Genomic DNA, 19,182 nt, shown 5'->3' with positions numbered 1-19,182 from the left:
GCTTAAATCACATGTTTGTTTAGTTGTTCACAACTAAATTGTTTATAAAGCTTAAATCACATTCTGATTGAGTTTAGACAGAGCTGCTATATTCCAGAAGCAAAACTCAGCTTAGTGTCTTCTTTGAGGAGAATATTTTTGATTAAGAAAATGAATTGGCTCTAGACCACCACATGCATTATTAGGAGGAGGAGAAAGGGGATTGAAAACAGTTGTAATTATTATTTAGTAGCAGCACAATATTCTCTGATAACATGACATGTCAGAAATGAGACAAAAAAGAAGGAAAATGGAGAAGAAGAAAGAAAGAAAGAAAGGAAGGAAGGAAGAAAAAACAAAGTTCAGAACAACTAGGAACTTAAAAAGGAATTGCTTTTTTCACTCAGCGATTGGGATTGTCACAATAAAGATGATATTCCTCTGACCAAACGTAGAAAGCTGTGCTGGGTATGGTAAATTATGAATTAGTTATCCCTTCATAGCCACTGAAGAGCAAGATACACTTCCAGGAAGCAATATATGTCATCCAAAAGCAGACAACTAAAATAGGTCACAAAAAGATTTTTCCAGTGTGTCTAACTTCGTATCTAACTTTTGGCTACTGAATATACTGTGCTTAGACATGTAAAATTATGTGAGAAGCCTACCCCTAAAGACCAAAGTAAACAGTAGCATCTGATTGTTGCCTAAAGAACGTATTATATCTCTTCTTTTGTGTAAAATTCTCAATAACAACAGTGGGGAAAGGCAGGGTGTGAAACTTCAAATTCATATTGGACCTTATGGACCATAAACACAAAATCTATCTTACTTTTCTGAAAGAGATGTATCAGTTACCAGGAAAAAAAAAAGTAGGGAAATTTAGGGTTTTAAATAGTTTATTGATATGATTATTCCTTGCTCTTGTATTATGCCCTGTCTTATTTTCATAAGACAAAAAAGGCACCAAATGCATTACTTACAGCTTTCCAGTGCAGCTAAATCTGTCATTCCAAATACAATTCACTTAAATACCCAGCATGTAACTCACATTTGTAATCCATTCCACTGTCAACTATCATGAAATTTGTTAAAGCAAGGTGCAAAATCTTCTACCCTGAGGAAACATCCTATTCTAGATTTGAGAGTCATCAAGCATAATATTTAGATTGTGATGAGGGACAGAATATTCTCTCATCCCAATGTGACTTTTGGTGTGGTAAGAAGAGATGGGAGTCCAGAAGCTACCAAGAAAAGAGAGAAGCATTTGTCTGGCTTTAAAAATGAAGATAAGAGTTTGTTTGAAATTGGGCACGTAATGTTCTAAGGAGTCCCAGTGACACAACAAGCAACAAAGATACATTAATCACATTAATATCTCCATATTTCTTTTGAGTGTGAGTAGTCAAGTCATCATCTTTTCTCTGCATCCTTTATTCTTCTTCTATAAAGAAAAGTTCTTCTCTTTGGGATAAAGTGAGCAACAATGCATGCAATATTTAATAAGTGGGGAGATCATTGTTACACCAAGGTCTGTTTCCTGAGTGGTAGTAAGTAATATAGAGCCCATTGCTGGGAATCTATAATTAGGATTATGATCCTATTTTACATTTGTCACCATCAGGCTGCACCTGCCATTCCCTTGCCTGGTCATTCATTATTGTGACATAGTTCTTGATCAGTTTTTTTGACAAGTTTGAATAATTTGCATGACTTGAAGACATTGTCACCTTGGTATTTCAGATTGTGTGTGTATAATTCAAGTATCCAGGTCTCAGTAGTGATTCCTGGGGGATATCAGGGATAACTTTTTTCATTGCAAAACCAAACCTTTCTAACCTTACCCTTTATTTCCTATTTTCTGCTGTTGTTAATCCACAAGAAGATACCATTCTGTGGTGATTCAGTTCCTTTTAACTGCCTTTAGTGAAGGAACTTTTCAAAAGCTTTTTGAAATGTAAAAGTACCCCAATCACATCTTTCCATATGCTGTTGACTCATTCTAAAATCTCTAGTAGAGTGCTTGTGCTTGTTTGAAAATTATTTTGTGTAACTATCAGCCAGGCCTTTTTCTTGTGAGACACAAATTAAAATTTAAAGGAAAGCTATTTTTATCCTGTTGTTTTGTGAAAACAAGTCATGTATGATCACTTGGTTTGCCTTCCAAAACTTTTTTAAAAAAGGAATTTCAAACATATTAGGCAATTTTTAAACCAAATTAGAATGGTAACAGTGGAAACCCTGAAGAGAATGAAACTCTTAAAGTTTCTGGTCCATAAATAAACTGGCAGAGAGCAACAAGACTGGTTATTCTGTAACTGTGGGAAAGACTGCAATAAAGCATGAGTGGGAGCATTTTATAACTGCTACAAACATAGGTCCATCCCCTTTACTAGGCACTGGAGAATACATGCTTGAGAGAAACCTTGAAAATGGGGGAAGCATTACTAGGGCTTTTGTTTAATAGGAAACCAATTTTCCTTAGTGTCAGTCCTCAAGGAACTACTTGTTTCTTAGGCCAGAAAATTTGGGTATCTTACAGATGATATATGTGTCTCCATGAGAGTTTAAAAAAATTGTAACCAGGAGCTCCTATTTCTCCTTTCTGAACGATCCAACTGTCTCCTGGGCAGATATTTAATAGGAGTTGATAACATTGTAGAGTTCATTAGAAGGAAATAAAACAGTTCCTTATAACGGGTGCTACAGTCTTCCTTTGGGCTTATTGCTACAATAGACTGATTTATGGGATACCAAGTCTTGGATCAAAACTCGCTGGTTAGAGCTTATTTGTGCATGATGGAAGCAATATTATCAGTTTGGAGGCAGCAACAAGCAGAAATGTCACAGATCAGCCACCTTATCTGGTAATATTTGCCTGCTACTTGCTACTCAGATTTAGAAATCCTGCAGTCTTTCAGGATCTTCAGGTTCTTCTGTAGAGCAAGATGTTTCTTGATATCTTCTTTTTGTTACCTCAAAATTTATACTTCTTCCATATATTCTACAATTAATGATATGATAGAATCATTTGGGTAATTAAAACTCTGCAGCTGACTTTTAGGTAGCTAGGTAGAACTTTTAGATTTTTAACTCATAAAAGTCTAAAAAGTTTGCAACATGAGAAAATGTGACGTTGCCTTTGTATTTAGGCAATACTAGTATACCTGCACTTGTTGGGGAATCTACAGTTAAGAAGCCCACAGACTGAGTGACAGGAGGCTAGTTGCAAACAATCACCATGTCTGATCTTTGAAAGTCATCTTGATGTTGAATATGTTGAATCTGGAGGCATGGAACAAGATCCCTTTTTTCCCAGCTGTTTGCTTAAGTGATTTAGAGATTAAGAAATCCTATAGACAAATAAGACTGGTTTTCAGTTGGGGTGAGTTGGAATGGTAAGCCATCATTTTATACTTTAAATTTTGATAACATTTAAAATTTTTGTTAAAAGTTCCCGGCAGTGTTTCTCCCTCTACCCTACAGAGGTGAACTTTTTTATATAGTAGAACTATAGGATAAAGGATAGAGAGATGAGTATTATGAGGTATAAAGAATGACTGGTGTAATAAATGAGATTAGATTGCCTAGGACTCCTCAGGGCTGACAAAGGAAGCTGTAACACATGAGGGAGGAGGTGTTTCAAGTGGTGATTTTTCATAATTTCTCATAACACTTACCCTGAGAACTGAGAAGCACTGCTGAAATTATCACAGATAAAATTTAAAATAAACAGAACCTTGTATAGCCAGTCTTATTTTCATTCATTATGTTCTGAAGTTTTTCAAAGATTAGCTTGCTGCACAGGCATTTGAGGACATAGGGATATCCTTTCTGCCCAGATTCCTCACATTATTTACAGTGGAAAGAGTTTCTCCTCCCCGCCTCAAATGTAAATTAGACATGGTGGCAAACATACAAAGAAGTCTCCATGGTTGTGATGAGCTTAATGTGAATTTTTCCTGCTGTGACCTTTAACACCTAGAAGTGTTCCTAGAAAATGGTGGATCTCTACAAGTATCCCTTTTTTACAAGTCAATAAAACTACCAGAGATAGCCGAGGAAGTCAGCCGCATGTTGTTATGGTCCTGGACTTCCACCACCCACACTCAGCTGTAACATCCTACTGCCATCACGTGTTCAGCTCTCTCAGGACGTAGGCACATAATCATTTTGAAAACAGCTGAAGTGGTTTCAGATGTTCCTGCCTTTCAGCTATTTCTTACTGCACTGTGGCTGGAACTTTTAGTCCTTGCTATGAAGTGGCAGAAGAGGAGAGACTGAACCTCTTTCTGCAGTGTAGACTCAGTCACTTAAGTGCCTTAGCCAGCTCAGAGGATGTTACACTGCTCTGTATTACAAGTGGTCTGATGAGTTATGGCTTAAGCAAGCAGAAGCTCCCTGCAAAGCTCCTGACCATTTGGAAATTGTGGGTATATATGAAATAGAGTAGACTGTAGTTTAGATGACGTTCAGAAATGTCCTGTGTGAAACATGAGATTCATATCTATAACAGCTCACTGTTTTCCGTTCTTTCTTCTAACACTTGGTCCTTTTCCTTTCCCTCCCTCCACTCTTTTGACAATACGCTAGCATCAGCTGCAGTTAAAGCAGCTCCTCAAAGCTACTACTCAAACAGGTGGCAGCTCCATGGATTCAAGGAGAGCTTTGGTCACGATGTGTTCATGGGTATGTTCATGTGGAAAGACGTGTACATGCGCACATTTCAAGTCTCGCAAGACTGTGTCTTCCCTTATCTCTGTATGCTGCAAGGTTTCAGCTTGACTTTGACAGTACACTTTCTTCTGGAAACAGCATGCAAAAGTGTCCCTTCTTTTGCACCTTCAGCCCTTGCAATCAAAAAGTGTCAACCATCCACACTCCACCCTTGAGGCTGCCCAGCTGAGATGCTGGAAAAGAGTGACTGCTAAGGCAAGGGCCAAATCACCTGCCTAAGCCTAAAAGGTGTAATTCACCTTTTTGATGCAAGACTGTCTCCATCTCTATCTCTCAATGGGCTAGAGTGCTCCCTCCTTTCAGACTAAAGCAGCTGCTATATTCTGGATTGTCACTGCTTTTCACCCAGAGGAGGATCCCCGTTGTTCAGTAGCATACTGTTTCAGGAGCATCCTGAGAGACCAAATTCCATATGTCATCCTTGCACTACAAGCTCTGCAGAAATGACAAAGAGAAGATGAAGAGCAGCAAAATGACCGAAATGAATGTGATACAACAGACAGTAGTGGTATACTTTGACCACATCCCTGAAATGTCAGCAGAAATCATATGGGAACATAAATAACACACGAATAGTTAATAGAAGAAAGTTCCTTAATGTCTTCCGTAGATCTTGGCCAAACTACAGTTAGTACATTGCTGAACACGTATTCTAGTCATGTAAAACCAGAGCATCTTTCTTTGAATTTGTTTCTGAAATAGAGCTTCAATTTTATATGTAGAGAAGAAGCAAATAAACACTTCAGTAAACATGCAAAATCAAGGAAACATGCATTATTTTCTGAGGTCATAAGCAATTAAGGAAAGCAAACAAAAGTCAACAGCATATTTTTTTCCTTAAGCTTCCTAGTTTGGGAACATCTCTAATCTTTTAAGTTAAAAAAAAAAAGAAGAAAAAAAGACTAAAAGAAGGAAAGCAAATACAGATTTTGAGTTGAAATGCCATACATGTGAAAGTGTCCACCAAGTAAATTTTTTTATTTTTCTTCTGTTTCCTTTTGGACATAAGATACTTATGAAATAATTATAATCCAAAGCCTGTACCCTAGACGTTTCACTTTTGTGTTCTTGCTGTCATTGCCAATAGTTTGTTCTTTGAAGGTCTAACCTCAGGTGCCAGTCATAGCCTGTTAAGGCTAGGCTACATCCTCTTGATCACCTTCCAACAATAAAATGCTGTAAAATAGTTGCTGTTTTTTAAGATTCAAGTTCCATTTGGAACTTGGAATGAAAAGAAATTTGGAAAGAATGAAATTCAAATATTTCTGTGTTTAGCCAGCTCGGCATGATCCCTGTTATTCAGCGATTTACAGTTTAAAGTTTTGGATCCTGCTTTATGATGTTTACAGAAATTAATTGCATTTGGTTTTATTTTAAACTTTTTATTTTTCATAGATGAATATTTATTCCTAGCTTTATCCTAAAAGAAAAGTTAAAAGAAAATGGCCTTTCCACATTTTCTAGGCATTTGAATCAGTTACCCTGGATCAGTATTTAAATTAATTTCCCAATGAGTTTGACTCGCAGACAATTTCATAATAAAGTAAGGTAAACAAGTTGTTTAAAAATATATAATTTAAAAAATGTTGCACAAGAGTTACTCATTCCAAAGCATACTTTTGATAGAGCTAGACTTTTGCATCCATGCATACAGAAATATGTGTGCAAACAAGGATGGACACACGTATGCAGTCGCACAAAGAACGGACACGTGGAATCAGAGAAATATATCTTTTATTTTACTTGCTATTAAGGTACTTTTCCTCCAAGTTCCTCCAAGTTTCCTTAGCTTCTTAAGTTTTCCCTAAATTCCAGTTATATATCCTTGCAAGGTGCTAAAATCACAATAAATGAGAACTGCAATCTTTTCAATGTCTTTTCACAGTTTTCCCCCCTGTCTTATATGCATTATCATCCACAGGAACTGCCTTTTCCAGAATTCACGCTCTCTCAATTCAGATTACTAATGTGGGATAAAAAATTTCCGAAACTGGCATTAAAAGATGAGGGTGACAATAAGGGACAACAGGGGCAAAAAAAGGGATATTCTATCCATAGAATTTAGTATCTCCACCTTTGTTGAGATCTTCTTTAAATCCATTCATACCATGTGGAGTGCACTGAATGTTGAGCAATATTAATCAAACAGTTCAATTTCTGATGTCCATGAAAGACAGTATTTGAAAACGCATAGAGTACATTGAATATCTGGATTATTTCCTACAAAATGTAGGTGTTTGCCAAATAAACTCAGTAGAAAATTGTGTGTAGAAAAGAATGAGAGCTGAAAGTTCACCTCTTTCAGTTGTACTTGTAGTATAACTGGAGAATATTCTGAAGAAAACATTAAAAAAAAATTAATCTTTATTTACCACTATGATACTAATGGTCTTTAGTGAGAGCCATGCAGTTTAACACAAAAATTCAGCATGGTTTCTTTGATTATGGTTGTAAGGGGAATAAGTTTTAGCTCTTTTTTTAGCCTCTCTGAAAACAGCAAAAGCTCTTGCTAATTTAGAAATCATGTTGCCCTTCTATTTAACTTCTATAGCTGAGATATGGTTCAAAATAATGAGGGTGAATTTAATATTTAATGGTTTAAAGATAGCCAATAAACTCAAGAGAAAAGATTGACGTTAAATATGGTCTTTTATCTAACTGGCTATTTTACTGCATATTAATGCTGTACAGAAGAATATGACATTTAAATCTTTTTTCTCAAATCAAAAGAAAGAAAGAAAGAAAAAAGAAATGGTGTACCTTCTAATAAGGTATACTCCTAGTTTAAACAAATGTATTTTTAGCAAAAACAATAGTGGAAACTTTCAAAGTCTTTTGAATTTTCCAGTTCTTTGAACTACGGTTCACACTGGCATGAACACGTTTTTTCTGGCTCTCAACTGAACACATGTTGAGAGCTGATGCATCATTTCTTACATTTGTACCAGTTGATTGTTTCAGTGAATGCTGCACATATACCTACAACTTAATCAGGGAGTATGATTCTCTGTATTGACTACAATAGTTCAATCTTCTGCATCAACACATATTTTTGTTAACAACACTCCATTACAGCTTCTGACTTCTACCTTGAAGAGCCAAAAAATACATGAAAAAAGATAAATCGTCGTATTTTTTTAATCATCAGTTTTTTCTGTTCTTGCAAAGAACAATCATAAGCTCCAATTTCTTTCCTTTCAGTCTGATAATAGCTCACAATATTTTCCCATATTACATTCTCTGCATTGCCTTCCAAAGAAATTCTTTTGTTTAAGTGCTCTGCCAGTCTGGTTACATGTATCTCAATGACCTGTTGATTTCTTATGTGCTGGTCCTGGCCATACGGTCTTCAGATTTAGATACAGAGCAGCTGTTAAGAACAGTTAGTTATAGGTACAGTATGTTTCTAACAGATCATTTCAGAACAGTCATGTAGTATTTAGAGTGAAAAAATCAGCTTGACCATATAAAGTTTTCAGATCAGATCATAGGAAAAATACACGAAAGATCCATACACTTTTGTATCTCCTCTGCACCTTTTGAAGTCACTAATTCAGAAAGAAAATGGAGTAAGTATATAAGCAGGAATCACCTTCCTTTCCACTCACTACTCAGCCATATTTGGTTTAATATGCATACCCATGTTTCCTTCTTTCCATGGCATGTGAGTCCTTTTGTAAGAACTTCTCAGTTTAGCTGGGCTTTTACTGGGTTTTCACACAATTCAGACTAGTTTCCTGAGTGGGTCTTTACTGCTTCTTTATTGCCCCAAATAAACTACTACAGTCAGCATATTCCCCTGAGAAAGAAAATTTTAGAATCTCAAGTACAGTGCTACTGATGATTTGCACCCATCTGACCAACACTGCTGATTGCTTTTGGAGAAGTAGATTGTGATGTTTCTGAAATGGTGTTAGAGCATTTCTTTACTCAGACTTCACCAGTTGCCCTTTGACTTTTAAAGAGCCTGGTTAAACTGGTATTATAAAAAGAAGAAACAAACCAAGAAATGAACCAAAAAAACCACCAAGAAATCAATCCCAAAATGCTAGATATAGAGATATATTGGCATACATACCAACAGGCAAAAATAGGTGAGAACCAATTAAAATTCATTGAAAGCATTTTGTCAAATCAAACAAGCAGTGAGAAGGGAAAAAAACCAACCAAGTTGCCAACAAAACAAAACCAAAAAACCCTAGCAACAACAATGACTTCAGTGAGCAAAGCAGGATGTTATCTGGCTCCCCACCACTGGCAGTTCTATGCTTTTCAAACATCACTTGCAGCATGTTATTCAGGTTATTGATATATAAATTGCATTGTCTTTGGGTTGGAATTTTGTTACAGAAATAACAGTTGAGATCATATCAATTTGTGCTCTGTGTTCTAGGAAGAGTCCTCCTGAAAACTGGTAACAGTTTTAGGGGCATTGTGTTAAAACTGATCTTAGAGCATTTGTGATACAGAAAATCAATGAGGGAAACATGCCTATTTGTGCATCAGTTATCTATTATATGTATATTTTCTTCTTCGCTATGGTCCATTGTAGGGTATTTATCACGTTAGCTCTTCAGGGAGGAATCCATTCCAAAACTGTATTTGCCTTGTGGTGGTCATAATAAGGCCCTGATCTTGATCAGGCTACTGAAGCTTTGCTATAATGTGTCTTAAATTATAAGAACAAATGAGGAAGCTGACAGATAAGAAAAGGAAGGATTAATACTAAACAAAGAAATACAAAGCATGAATAATCTGAGTCATCTGTTGTAAGGTGTGTGTGGAAGAACAAAGTAGATTAATCTCTGCTAGTAACATACAGTGTTTACAGTTCAACAGCACTTAGGAGATACTTATGCCCAGTTAAATCCCTGGGACACAATGAACACTGCTGCTGCCTCATATCTTAGGTAATTTCTGCAAAGCCATAATGAGATGTTTCATAACTGAATACTTATTACTTAAACTAAAGAGGTGGGGTAAAGAGCTATGGATAGGTCACATTGTACCAAAAGCCCTAAACTTTATGCTTTGTAAAACTCTATGAACATCAGAACCTTTTTTTTCTGTTCCTCCTTGTATCCTCTCATTCAGCATTCATGAAGAAATTTTATGCAGTCCGAACAGTCCTGAAAAACATAAGTACTCATAAATGTGCAGATAATGAAATAAGGCCCAGATATTCTTGACTGGTTAAATGCAGTGTAAATGATATTTCACTTTCTAAATAATCACTTGGTCTTCCCCCAACCTTAACAGTCTGGGGAGGTTCATAAATAAGGAGAATAATGGGGATTAGGGAAAAAAAAAAATAAATAAGCAGTTTCCATGTAACTGTCTGTACAGGCATTTCATGAACATTTATTTTTCATCACTGTTCCTTACCTACTACAAGATAACTGGACTTTTATCTCAGGGACAACTTGAAAAAAGCACAAAGTTAATTCCTCTTATCCACAGCTGCAGCTCCTTGTTTCATCATTAGTTCTACAACTCTACGGCAGATCTTTGGGTGCTAGAAACTAAGACAGGAGAAATTTCCTTTTGTTTTATCCACTGGTGCATCTCCTGATCCTACCATGGACTTCCCGAGGTTGGCACCTTGGGTAGACTACATCTAGGACTCCATCTTCTTATGTAGTCTTAACCTCCTTCATAGCTTCCTAGCCATCCACTTTGCTTCACTGCTGTCTTCCTTTGTATTTCTACATAAAATTATTTTATTTTAGTTATGTGTCATTTGTTTAAATTTAAATAGAACCAACCTTTTTGTTCTATTACAACAGCCAGTAAGAATAAGACTACCCTGTTTCAGTAAGTTTCACTGTGATTATGCTTATTTCACGATTAGCTTTCATTGCATGCCTATCCTGCTAAGTCCCTGTATACTCTGGAGAGTTTCACTGTGATTATGCTTATTTCACGATTAGCTTTCATTGCATGCCTATCCTGCTAAGTCCCTGTATACTCTGGAGAAGATTTTTTAAAAAAGGCCTGTTCGGGGTTTACAATTAAGTTATTCAGTTTTCGTCAGAACATGGGTGTTGAAGGTATTACAAACTTTCCTTTCAGTCTGATAAGTTGACACCAAAGAGTCAGGTTGTGTTTTTAAAGAAAAGTGATTGTATGTAGGTGGGTTTTTTTTGTTGTTGTTCTATTTTGGGTTTTTTTGTTGTTTTAATTTTATTTTAATTTATTTTATTTTAAAGGATAAGCATGGATTGCTTAACATCTCTGCTTCAACAGATTGCAAGTAAATCACTTTATGCAGACACAGTAATTGTTGACATTTAGTTGGGGTTTTGCCTTTTTTGCACTCAGGAACTTACTTGTTTTCAATCAGTCAAGTCTTAATTTTGAAAATATTGCTCTACTGTATTGATTCACCCAAATATCTGATTCAAGTGAAAACTGAGAAGATCATCAATGCTGCATTGTAGGAAGGAAAAAGCACCTCTTGAAGCAGGGATATATTGGACCTTGATTCATTACAGTATGAACAAAACCCTAAGAAAACCAATACAGGAATATAGCTGACCACTGAGTCTGAGAATATGGATGTCCACCTCCCAAAGCTCTCTCCCTCACAAAGAAGCGGAAGGACAGACAACTGGAGTAGCTGCAATTTTCCATCACCAAAGGGTGTTGAGAGAAAATTCTGCCAGCTCCTGACCTGAATGAAACTCTCCACAAACAGACTGCTTGCTCCGGCTTTGTTAGTCATTGGGCCACAGTCCATTGCTGATGTTGATGTAATGACTATGTCAACACGATGACACAAATGTCTCACCAAAGATGAGCTGTCTTTGAATCATTTCAGCAGTCTTTTAAGTATGTATGTGATTTTCATCATCATCTATTCCCATCTTGTTGTTCCATTTTCTTAAGACCATCATGTTCAATACAGGCGGAATAAACTGAACTCTTGCTTTCAGTTTTGACACTTACGCCATTCTGTCTACTTGCCATAATCTGAAATATTGGTCCTGTTTTTTCTTTAAAGTTTCTGTGCCTAAAGACAGCTTTCAGTATTTAAGGGTCTGCACCATCACTAATTTGGCCAACTGAGAACAAAGTCCCCCCATTTTGCTTGTGAAGCTGAAGCTGGGAAGGTGAGCATGGCTTACAAGTGAAGGTTTGTTAAGCAGCATCACAGATATTGGAAGCAGTGGGTTTAGTGGCAGCTTTCAAGTGGCAGAGCTCTCAGGCAGGTTTGTAACCAGGCCAAGGGAACTACATTTCATCTGTTTCTTGGTGGATGGCTAGAGTGGAAAACGCCAAGTCTATGCTATGGTTTATGCCATTCCCTTACATGGTTAAAAATATCCGAGGCACCAGGCCACGTTTGAAATCCATAGCCAAGTATAGTGTCAGTCAGAGCTTGACTAGATGCCAGTGAACAGCTGCATATTTTGGACTTTGGTGAAAGCTCTGAAGCCAATGCACCTATCCTACCACACAAAAGATCCAAAAAGGAAAACAAATATATCCATATGTGAGTTAAAATATTGAAATGGAACATATAATGAACTTCTGTAGGCCATTAAAATTGAGAATTTACATGATTTGTTAGCCAAGTCAATACTTCGCTGATTAACAAATGGGTTCAGTATTTAAAGTTTCAGCCCAGCCAAAACCTACTGAGGCTGATGCAAAGTCTCCATAGCAGTCAGCTTTAGTCAGACCTTAAGCAACAACATAATCACTGTCCAGTGAACTACCTTAAAATGTACTTACCGAAGTATATTTTATGGATATAAATGTTTAGTTGCTTTGTATATCTCATGAAAGATTAAGTAATTTTTAGCAATGCATTTTTAGCAACACATATTAGGTTATAAATTAATAAATATGAGTCACTAGAACAAGGAACAGTTCTCTAATTTTGTTGATTTCAAACAGAGACAAAAATAATTCTATTCCTCAGCTGTATATAAAGAATAACTTAAACATGAAAACTATACTGGAAAGGTTAGATTCAGGTGTTCTGAGTTATCTTCTTACTATAAATGTATATACCATTTTACAGACTCAAACCAAGAAAAAAGTTGCTGTTTCAGAGGAATTACAATCTGGTTAAGATCTTCAAAGTTTTAAATATTAAGATTCAAGGAATGTCCATGTTCTGATACTATGTTAGGATAAATGTAAATTCATCTCCACCTTTGTTCTCATGTGCTTAAGAAGAGCCTTGGGTGTTTCTTTGATTTGGGGTTTCAGAGTATGCAGACTTAAATACCACAGCAGGACTTTAAAAATGTGTGAAATTAGAAAAGAGTGTAGATAGTACAAAAGAGAGCATTGAAACTTCAATAACACAATATTCCTGATAAAGGTATTTGATAGAGGAAAAGATACAAAAATTAATCTTTTATAGCTGGCAGAATCCATGTGAGAAAGAAACTATACATTTAAGAAATTAGATATATGATGAAGGGTAACTCTCTACATAAAGAGACCAGAATAGGCAGAAGGACATTTTAAGCCTATCCAAATAAACCTAGAAGTCAACACAGGTAGCAAGGAGGCTTTGCAAAGATTTGAAAACAAAGATGAAAAAAATAAGTGGGATGTCAAAAAAGAGTGTAACCCAATGATATAGCCTGAGTAGAAACATGACATATTCAGAAACAGTTTATATACAACTATTGCTGATTCAGTCTTTCCCAGGTTTCAGTCTTAAGGGTATTACTATAGTAACATTTTCTTCAGTAACATAAGTAATCCTATTGCTGATATTGTCTTAGTTAATGCAGAAAATGGACATAAATGCATATTCCAAAAATAGCCCAGTCTAAAGGCTTGAATTATCTCCTTGCAGCCTTCTGCCTACATAATTCATGCCAGGACCATAAGTAACTGGACAAGAAAGGCTCATGCCCTGGACTCCTGAGGTTGACTAAGCAACATCACTGATTGTTCTTAGAAGGGTGATGGCCAACAGTGGAGCAAAACAGCCATCGTATTTAGTGACTCTTCCCAGACCATTCTGCTTTGGACATGGCACACGGGCTTGCAAAATCACAGTCTGCTGAGACTAAAACACAATCATCTACTGTGAACTAGAAGACCTTCTGAATTGCTGTATTTTGGCCTTTTTGTGCAAGATTTTTTTATGCAAGCTTAAGCCTTATTAAAACATCTACAGAGAGAAACAGTAAGAGACGTATCATATACATCAAAGATTAAGAGAAGTATGTTAAAAGTGGTGTGGAGAACCTAGTGTTAAAAGCGCACCAAATCACAAAAGTATAAAAGACATTTAAATCCTTTTATGTGGAAATTCTAGTTTGATACAGAAGCCAAAATCAAGTCTAGTCAATCAGTCAACCCCGTTTTTACAGAGGTTTTCTTCATTTTCTTTAATCTGCAAAGAATTTAAAGCCTCAAATTTTACCAGCATCCAAATGAGAGAGACAGATCTTGACAACGTGGACAAATATTAGAGATGGATGAAATAGTTAGGATAACATAGGGATCAGCACAAAACTTCTCTAAAAGAGCAGATGGAGATTTTATGATAATCGAATGCGTACAGTTAATTTCATTTTTTCTTCAGTTTCATGCATATCTGCACTAATTCCTCAGTCTGGGACCAGAATAGACAGTGCAAAAATACTATGACTAAGAAAACATTAATATTATTTCCAGTGGGAATGGAAGAAGACTGCATGAGCAGTTTTACAAGTAACTTTTTTTCTCATGGGATTTCCAGTACAGATATTTTTAATCAATGGGGAGTTTGGTTAACTTGGAAATAAAATCTGAACAAACATTCAGACTTTTGGAAGGCTGAATTTAACCTCCTCACCCTTCCTTTTTCACTTTTGATGTCTATCTAGCACATGAATAACCAACAGAAAAAACAAAAAAAGGGAGGGAGGAAGAAGAAAGAAAGAAAGAAAGAATGTCACATTCCTATATTTTGGCCAGCACATTCCTTCGGAGCATAAGTGAGGTGGTTCAAAAATGCAAAAACTTTGGAATTTATGTGATTTTGGCATGTGCAGTAATGCACTTTGGATGCATTAAAAAGAGTGGTTAAAGGGCATGCACTTTTTTTGGGATCAGTTTAATCTATTTAACTCTTCAAACTCCAGCACGTTTTTTCATAGGTTACTCTGAATTAAAAGTTGCATAGAAGCATCTGTAGACATCACATCATGCTGCTGTTCATACACCTGTCAGGGAGAAGTGGCAGTGCACATAACAAAAGACATATATGGAAGAGAAGATGGAGTTGTGGCTGAGACACAGGGTTTAGAGCCAGGAGCCTTGGGTACAATTCCCAGCTCTGCCACAGACATCCTTGTGACCTTGAGCAAGACACTTAACCTCTCTGAGCCTCATCTGTAAATAATGCTTCTCTTTCTCACAGGGTTTTTGTGAGATCAAATTAATTATTAGCTGTCAGGCATTTTGCCATCCCTGTACAGAAGGCACTATAAAATACAGTTTATTCCATCTGTGCCGAGATGAAGAGAGTGCAAAGAAAGGGAAAATCTGTGAAAGGGATCAACACCACCCCCTACTGCCCCCAACAAAACCCCAAAACCAAACGGTATGGGCCAGCTACCCTCCTACACTTTGACTTGTTGAATCTCTGCACCCCTTTCACATGTGCTGGAATTCAGTCCTTCCACTTTCCTTCTGTGTTTTCCTTTCCCACCCTTCCTCCTGTTCCTACCTGAACAACTGCTGAAGTTCCAAGTGCCCCGGGTTTGCCAAAAGTTAGTTTGGTTGTAGGTTATTACCTGGTCATGCTCTGATTCCACTGAGTTCATTAGTAATGTTTCCATTGCAAAAGACAAACCTGTGGCCAAAAAATCTACATTTCTTTTCCTACTAGCATGCGTCAGCTCTCCTGGCCTATATCCATTAAGACAGCCCAGCAAGTAGAAAAAAAAAAAGTCCATTTAGGGTTACACATGATGATTAAAACAACCCTATAAAATAATACAATCCCTAGTTACAAGTCCACATATAGTAGTCTGAAAATATTTTATGGTAGATAAAATATTTTTATTTTCTCTACACATGCCTAACCTTCCATGTTAAAATTTAGCAGGATTAAGTTCTGTGACCATTTCAACATTGTGTGATGTTTTTAGTTGGTTATGTACAATAAATTTAAAAAAGGAAGCATCAGGAGTCAGCCCCTGGCTGAAATTCATTGGATTTCTAATGCTCTTTCTTTTTTTCTTTTTCTTTTTTTTTTTTTTTCTAATAGAATTATTTATTTCAACATAGTTTCTTTAAAGAGTATGTGACCAAAAGAAAATATTTGCGATGAGTGCATTTGAATAAAGAGAGCTCAGTGACTTTTTTTGTTATTGCTGCTGCTTTTATGTTTTTTAGATGAAATCTTACCATTAGGCAATAGTAAGATAAGCTGACCTTATTCCCCAGAGTCACTGTCAGAAGCAGGTATCCAAAGCTCAGGTCTTTTTAAGCAGCACAGTTACCCTCTAAAGCTCGAGTACAATTTGCTTGGAAGCACAGGAATTACAGAGTACAAAGCCTGAGCCAACCCTTCACCTTGCAGTGTAGACACAGCTTTAGTATATTGACACAGAAATCAAATGCCATTTCACTGGAGGGGTAAAGAGGAAAGTGTAACTACTCTTGGATAAGACATCTAATGCTTAAAAAACTGGGGAAAAAAAGGGAAAAAAACTAACTTTGAAAGATAAGTCTTACACTTACACTCTAGCCTGAATGTAAATCCCTAGAGGTAGTATACAGTCCAATCACTCTGGGCAGGTTGTATTGCAGGGAAATGCTATAGATAAAGGGAAAGCCTGATAATTTTTTAGTCCAAAAGGCAATTAGAACTTGCTGTGTCATGGTACATGCAGATCAGTATTTTCTTCATTGTTTCTCTGTTTGAATAGGACGCAAGTAGTATCTTTTTAGAAAGATATCAATTCTAGTCATGTTATTCGCGTAGTTAAATTACTCACACTATCTAAAATTGACACCTCATTTCTTTTCTGAATGCATCTCCAAACATTGGTCTTGTTATGCCTTTTTATGGTAAAATAAAGTGTTGTTCGCTATCAGAAATCCTTACTCATGTAGACATTTTAAAACTGTAACCAAGAAACTTCTCTTTCTGAATTTCTTCTTGGCAATCCAAGGAGACTGAACTTCTTTAGTTTATCACTACAAGGCATACTTTCCAGATCCTAGATTCATTCTTGTTGTCTTTTCAGAAATATTTCCAATTTTCTTTACATGTAAAGAAAGATTTTCTTAGAGCATTATGCAGTGTTGGGGCTGTCTAGTGTTCCCTTGGCTGTGAAGTGCAAAGCTCCTTTTTCAAGCACTTACATTTCTGCATATGAGAGATACTATAAAACGGTTATCTCAGAGTGTCATTAAGATTTTTGTGCATTGCTGCGGCTGAATGGTAAGCTTTAGTCTCTCTAATTATCCATGGAGCATATTGACTGATCAAATTTTCATCAATGTGGATTTATTAAGTTGAAAACTATGGAGAATGAAATAATTAAAGTATAAAAATATATTAGAGCAATATGTAGCATAACATATATGTCATGTGATAGCCGATTATAGCCAGTAAACTGTTTTATTTTAGCTTCTGAACTGGTTAGCTGTATTAATTATAGGTAGTTTATTTTGGCATGAAAACTGGTGTGAAGGCTCATTATTCATTTTATATAAAAGCAGGATGAGAGAGAAGTTGAGAGAAGAACAATAATCATTTTACTCTCACGGTGACCATTTCAAAAAGGCCATCTGGCAATGTTTTCCTTAATGTTATCAATCAGACATTTAGAGCTGGATTTTCTAAACTTGGGCTCCCAGTTACAGCCACAAAATATGCACACAAAAGCACTCCTGCATGCTAGAAGATAACTGTGTTCACAGCACACATACTTAAGTATGCAAAATGGCATAAAAAGAACTAAATGCAGTATAAGTAAAGGATTCAGCTAGAACAGCAAAATAATGAAAAACTGAGAGGTTGGGTGGACAGTGTGCAATTCTTAATAATAATCTTAATTTTCTTAATAATAATTAGTTTTCAGGTTACTGCCTCATTCTGAAAGGACTGACATTGATATTTTACATATATGCCATAATTATCTCCATTTTTATTTATTACTGTTCTAAAGTTTATGTTATTCTTCAGAATCCAAGATAGATTTGACAGAATTTCTTATTTTCCTGATTAGATTACTACCTACCTAATAGGTCTCATAAAAGTAGCTTTATTTTCTTCCATGTATCTAAACAACATTATATCCAATTCTTCAATATAAGCTTTCTGAGATAAGGAAGACGCAGTTCTTATCTACAGGTGCCTAGCACCAACAGTAGTTTAGGAGCTCTTCCTGACATAGAGAACACAACTGTGAAGTCAATTAATTTTTTAAATGCATTGAAAAAGTGATGCAAAAAGAATGAGAAGAAGTGTTTGAAGTAAGGGAATTGAAGTCAAAGAAATCAAATTTTCTTTTTTTTCATTACTAAGGTTGATGCTAATATTTGCTTTCATCATTCAGTCACAGGTCAGGAGGGTAGAGGCTATTCTTGAAAGACTAGTATGAGATGAGAAGCCACTCAATCTGTATGTAGAACTTCCAGCCACAGTGCTCCAAGCTCTGGGGTGCAAACCATTTGAACCATTGCTACTCTCACTTCTGTTGTACTGGAGGACCAGAATGCTCGATGTCCAAGAAGAAGTTCTGAGTTTGTTAAAGGCAGGCGTTTGCAAAAAAAACCCCTTATACTCAATGTTTTCTTTTTAATTTTTTTTTTTAATTTTGCATGTGAAGATTTGCTTCTTCTTTTTATCCTGCTTGTTGCCCTCTCTTCCAATTTTTCAAAACAAGTGATTTGTTTTGACAGAGCATGCTGAAAGACATTTTTCATCGGCATCTGAACTCAGTGAAGATTAATTTTTACTGAAATGTTCTTTGATCAAGCTCTTGCCTGCAGGGACCTTTCCAGAATACTTACTGCAGTGGTATTAGGGAGACATTCTCCATGCTGCCTTCACAGACAGGGTGAGAAAGCTGGCCATCAGATTCTGTCCTCCCTTTGCACCCTTTCCATCCCACCCCCATATTCTTTCAGAGCTTTCCCTCAGTAACAGGGCAAGATAACCCAGCAGTTGACCTACATTTCACTCATTCTCCCCAGGGATGATGTTCTGTGTGCTTGGCAAAAATGGAAAGGCACAGATCATGGAACTTATGAGCCCTGTCAGGAATGCGCAGTCAGAAGAGTTTCTTCCAGCTAAAACACAGTAAAATTTAACATACAACAAACTGGATACATTAATCTTCAAATACTGTTTACCAGAGAGCCTAAAACCTCCTGCACCTAATCCAGTGCATGTCCTACATTGAACCATAGGTTAAGTCTACTAATCCCTTCATTACGTATTTGTATATGGAAGGCTCCAATCAGTCTTGCCTCTGTTTGTTAAAATAA

The sequence above is a fragment of the Nipponia nippon genome, unplaced genomic scaffold (assembly GCF_047370975.1).
Source record: "Nipponia nippon isolate SJK-2023a ecotype South Korea unplaced genomic scaffold, ASM4737097v1 scaffold_1, whole genome shotgun sequence".
NCBI lineage: Eukaryota > Metazoa > Chordata > Aves > Pelecaniformes > Threskiornithidae > Nipponia > Nipponia nippon.
The sequence above is the reverse complement of the archived record's forward strand: the minus strand, read 5'-3'. Positions refer to the sequence as shown.